The sequence below is a fragment of the Bubalus kerabau genome, chromosome 13, assembly GCF_029407905.1.
Source record: "Bubalus kerabau isolate K-KA32 ecotype Philippines breed swamp buffalo chromosome 13, PCC_UOA_SB_1v2, whole genome shotgun sequence".
Taxonomy (NCBI): domain Eukaryota; kingdom Metazoa; phylum Chordata; class Mammalia; order Artiodactyla; family Bovidae; genus Bubalus; species Bubalus kerabau.
In genome coordinates, this window is record NC_073636.1 from 27,117,349 (window position 1) to 27,122,543 (window position 5,195).

At 43.7% G+C, this 5,195-nt stretch overlaps 1 long non-coding RNA gene across 2 annotated transcripts; it reads left to right on the top strand.

The window, feature by feature from the left end:
• The first annotated feature begins 404 nt into the window (after nt 1–404).
• On the top strand, nt 405–3,418 carry LOC129626227 (uncharacterized). Of its 2 annotated transcripts, none has more exons than XR_008701843.1 (4): nt 405–564; nt 679–857; nt 2,000–2,113; nt 3,232–3,418. It is a non-coding gene; the product is annotated as an uncharacterized LOC129626227 (long non-coding RNA). The 2 variants fall into 2 exon arrangements; XR_008701842.1 differs by having other exon boundaries at nt 2,009–2,113.
• The last annotated feature ends 1,777 nt before the right edge of the window (nt 3,419–5,195 follow it).

Here is a 5,195-nt window from a genome sequence, read left to right on the forward strand (position 1 = left end):
GGTCGCTAAGAGTCGGACACGACTGAGCGACTTCACTTTCACATTTCACTTTCATGCATTGGAGAAGGAAATGGCAACCCACTCCAGTGTTCTTGCCTGGAGAATCCCAGGGACGGGGGAGCCTGGTGGGCTGCCATCTATGGGGTCACACAGAGTCAGACACAACTGAAGTGACTTAGCAGCAGCAGCACCCAAGTGAGAAGAGGGAGAAAAGGAGGAAAGACTGGAGTCACAAAGACCAACTTTGTGTCTGAGGCACCAAGGAACAGAGGAGGGAGCCTGGGAAGGGAAGACCTGGGCTTGAGGAGCTCAGGGCAAGCAGCACGATGGAGGCCCAGAGGCAGAGTTTAAGACCCCATCATTGTGAGGCTTGGTAATGGCACATAGGAATAGGATGTGGATGAAGCCTGGTGGCCTTGAACATCTGGGAAAGTGGAGGAATGGTGCCTTGTGTTTGTGTGGGGGAGGAATCAAAGAGGTCTTAAGGTCTAGCTCATCTGTTGGTAACTCCACATGTCTAAACAGGGCCAACAGGGAGCCACACACCCCTGATGTCAGCCTGAGGTAAGGGAGTGTATGTGGTCTCCTTTGGGGCAGGGGGTTGGAAGGCTCTGCCCTGGTATATCTCCCCACTGGACCTTGCTAATAAGGCTTCATGTATTTCAATTTTTTTTTTAGTATTTATTTATATGGCTGGATCTTCCTGTGCCATTCGGGATCTCTAGTTGTGGTGTGTGGACCCAGCAGTTTCGGCACAAGAGCTTCACTGCTCCAAAGCATGTGGAATCTATTGGGACCAAGAATCGAACCCATGTCCCTTGCATTGCAAGACAGATTCTTAACCTTGGGTCCACCAGGTAAGTCCCCGCTGCATGTATTTCTAATACTAATGTTTCCTAAGAAGCTGTTATTTAGTTGGATCAGAAAGCATATTTTCTATATTATTTATTTTTAATGCCTCCCAGAAATTCTGATTTGGATGGGGCATGGACCCTGTTCTGTATTCTTCGAGTCTTATTGGATTTGGTTGGAGAAAACTAAAAAGGAAGTTCAATGTAAATCAAAGGATGCAGAATAGAATTTGGAACCAGAGAAGGATATATGGGCATCACCAGACAGGGGGACAGAACGAGGGTGGAGGGCCCCCAAAGACACACTTCGTCTACTTCTCTAATGGGTGTTTGCCCCCCCAGTCCAGCAGGGTGCCTCCGGATGGGTGCTGGTCCAATGTGGAATGTTACTGGAGATTGGGAGGCAAAACAGAACCAGAGGTAGAATGTCACCCAGTTGTATCAGCAGAATCTTGACTGTGCTGGAAAGTCACACTGCTGATAATCCAAATGGAATTAACACCTTTTGTTGTTAACTTGACACTTCTCGCCCAAGTTAATGAACAGCTTACAGTAAAACTAAATCAGTAACTTTAGGGTCCTGGAAAAGAGTTACCAACTTTCCACAGACCCACCCTCGCTTTATTGAACTTGGAAACCTCTGTGTTAGTCTTGCATTAATCCTTCTTGAGCTGGCACAACACGATTGTGCTGAAAAGTCATGGAATTCACCACATTCATCCTTTAATTAGACTAAACTTGGATTTAAAAGCTTCTGTGTGATTTGGAAAAATCCAATCTTTGGTCTCAGACTGCTAAATCCTCTGAGGATTTTGGAGTGCAAATATACAAATCATAATACAGTGTTGGGTTCTGTTAATCTGAAGAGTATGTGAGTCATTTTAAACCTAGAGTATTTTAGACTTAGTCATTTCCTTCATGTGAAATCCAACTTTCCAGTATAAAAGTTAGGAAGGGTAAGGTTTTCCAGGGTATGGAACTACAAGTCTCCAGTGTGGAGGAGACTGGGTATGGAGGTAACATTGCTGATGGAACTTGCCACATTTTGTTGCACCTCTGATTAGACACTTTTTCCTTCATCCGATCATTTCTTCTTGTAAACTTTCTTCTCCACTTTCTCTTGCTTATTTTTTCTTCTTGCTGTTGAGCTCCATCAGGAGTTCATTTTCTCCAGTGAGTTTCACGTGAAGAAAACGTCTGCAGCTGAACCCGGTGCTTTGAATCCTTTCCCATGGCATGGCGGTTCACAGAGATGCTCAAATGTAAGCTCCAGTTCTCTGCACAGTAGGTGCTCAGCAGACATGTGCTGAATGAATGGATTTTTAGAACAGCATACAATTTTTTTTAAAAAAATTATAGAAATTCTGTCTTCTGAGTGGGTTAAAGTACTGACGCTTAACCCTTATGAGTACAGTGGAAGTCACAAGCATCTCATTGGAGAGTTTATATCTTGATTTTTCTTTTGTTCTATAAACAGAGATTTTAAAATATAATACTATTTTTCTCTTGATCCTGTTGTTTGTTTCTCAGAAGAATTGTGTGAGAAGGGCAGAGTGATAGTATTGGGTTGGCCAAAATGTTCGTTCAGATTTTTCCGTAATGTCTTACCGAAAAACCTGAATGAACTTTTTGGCTAAGCCAGTACATCAACTATACCTCATTTTAAAAAAAGAGAAGAAGAAAAAAAAAAAAAAAAAAAACCAGAAAAAGGATTGACCTATGACCCTATGAAGTAAGCACTATTCTTCTTCCCATTTTATAAAGAGGGGAAGCTGAGGCAGACAGAGGCTGAGTAACTTGTCAAAACCTCACACAAGTAGAGCCAGGCAGTGGGTCTGGGTCCATGTTCTTAACCTGTCTTCACATCACCAGCTTTCAGCTGCCTCCTGTAGTTTCTTTAAGCAAACCAGGCATAAACAATGTTCATTATGAGATAGTTTCCAGAAAGATTAAATTGAATTATTAACTTCTTTAGGTTCCCATCAGTATAGTCAAGAATCCTCTTGAATGGTATTATGCAAAATTTGTATCCCATCCATAGGTTTGATCTATGAGCCTCTGCTTAGGCTTTTTCTTATAGAAACTGGATAAGGTGTAAGTAACAGTTAAGATCTAAAATCATACTTGTTATGTAGACTCAGGAAACCTTCAGAGTTTACTTGTGAGATGGTTTCACTTTTGGGGTCTTTGGTCAAGGACCCTTCCTTCTTTCAGGGTACCAGAGGACACAGTAGATTTCTGTACTGAATAAGCATTATCCTAAAATTCTAAAGCTTGAGCATAGTTGCAGAATCAGGTAAGACAGTACAAGGTTCCTTTTTAAAATTTTTTAAGTTCCCTATTTTATTTTTTATTTTTGGCCATGCCCCATGGCATACAGGATCTTAGTTCCCTGACCAGGGACTTCACCTATACCCCTTGCAGTGGAAACTTGGAGTCTTAACCACTAGGCCCCTGAGGAAGTCCCACTGGACCACTGAGGAAGTTCCAGATTCCTTTTAAAGATACACACATTGACATACGTCCAGGATCCCAGTCTACCTGCCTCTGGACTGCAAGGTGATAGATAGATCACGTGGTCATGGAAAGTCATACCCAGATCAGGTCACCACAGGATGAAGCTTCATTTCTAGCTGAGTTCGTTTCACTAAATAAACTGAAGAAAAACAATTTACTGAAGAAAAACAATATTTATAATTTGTGTGTGTGTGTGTGTGTCCTCAGTCGTGTTTGACTTTTTGTGACCCATGGACTGTACCCCACTAGGCTCCTCTGTCCATGGGATTTCCCAGGCAAGAATACTGTAGTGGGTTGCTATTTCTTCCTCCAAGGGATCTTCCTAATCCAGGGATCAAACCCACATCTCCAGTGTCTCCTGCATTGGCAGGTGGATTCTTTACCACTGTACCACCTTGGAAGCCGATAATTTTAATACCTTCTCCTAATAGTATATTGACATGATTGGGTCCTACTATGTTCATAGCTTGGGTATAATTTCTAGTTTAAAAGAATCATTCCATGGGCACCCAGTTTTCTGTCATTTCTTTACAAGTGAAAGAAAAGCCAGGGTTATCCAAAACAGCCCTATGTAGTGAGAGCTTTCCCTCCAAACAACAAAGCATGAAGTTCTCCCTTTGGACCACTTGAGGGCACCCTTGTCCTCTCCCAAATATTTACTCAAGGTGACAAAAAAAATCACCACTTCATTCAAATTGGATGACAACAGCAATTTGCTAATTTCTATTTGTACTGATATTTTGTTGTTTCAGTTTAGATCTTTCCTAATGTCACCTTTGATAGCATTCACCGGCTTTCAACTCTGCCTACCCATGGGCTTCCCTGGTGGCTCTGGTAAAAAAAAAAATCTGCTCACCAATGCAGGATACGCGGGTTTGATCCCTGGGTCAGGAAGATTTCCTGGAGGAGGCCATGGCAACCCACTCCACTAGTCTGGCCTGGGAAACCCCATAGACAGAGGAGCCTGGTGGGCTAGAGTCCATGGGATTGCAAAGAGTCAGACATGACTGAACGACTAAATAACAACAACACTAGAATCATTCACCTGGGGCAGTTTGAGAAAACCTTGAATTCCCAGGTTGCACATCCAGAAGTTCTGGTTCAATTGGTCTGGAGTGCTTCTGGGGCACAGGGTGTTCATAAGAAGCACCCCCAGAGCTTCTAGTGTGTAGGCAGGGATTAGAGCGACTACTAGGTTTAGTTAATTAGAAACAGATTGGTTAGAGGATGAATGTTGGAAATTGTTCTTCTAAATTAGTGTACAGTTCACCTGAGCGTTAAATAAGGCACAATAAATGGGTACCTTTGTCACTGGTGAACAATGATTCTTCCCAAGTCTTCGAAAGTCATTCAAGCGTGGTCATTTAGTTAAAATTTACCCCGATTTTGCTCTTGCCTGGCAGGTCCTCCATCATTTCATCCTTCTTTGACTACCCCATTCAGGCACCACCACCCTCCTGGGGCATCTCCTGGAGCCTGAAGTTTAAATCAGCTGAGTTCATCTCCTGTCTCAATTGGTCTGCTCCTTCCAGAGATCTCCATGGGGCTCAGCCAGAGTCTCTGTTTCCTACTCTGGCCTGGCTCTTCACTGCCCAGTGGCTCTGCTATTCGCCTTCCTCCTAGAGGCCCCAGCCCTCTTCTGACCAGGGCAGCTGCCCTCTCCCCCACTTCAGGACCATATCCCCCAGTGAGACCCCATCAACCACTGACCCCTTATCTTTCCTCCTGGTCACTACATGTGTTTGTGCTGCTACAGCTAAGTCACTTCAGTCGTGTCTGACTCTGTGCGACCCCATAGATGGCAGCCACCAGGCTCCCCCGTCCCTG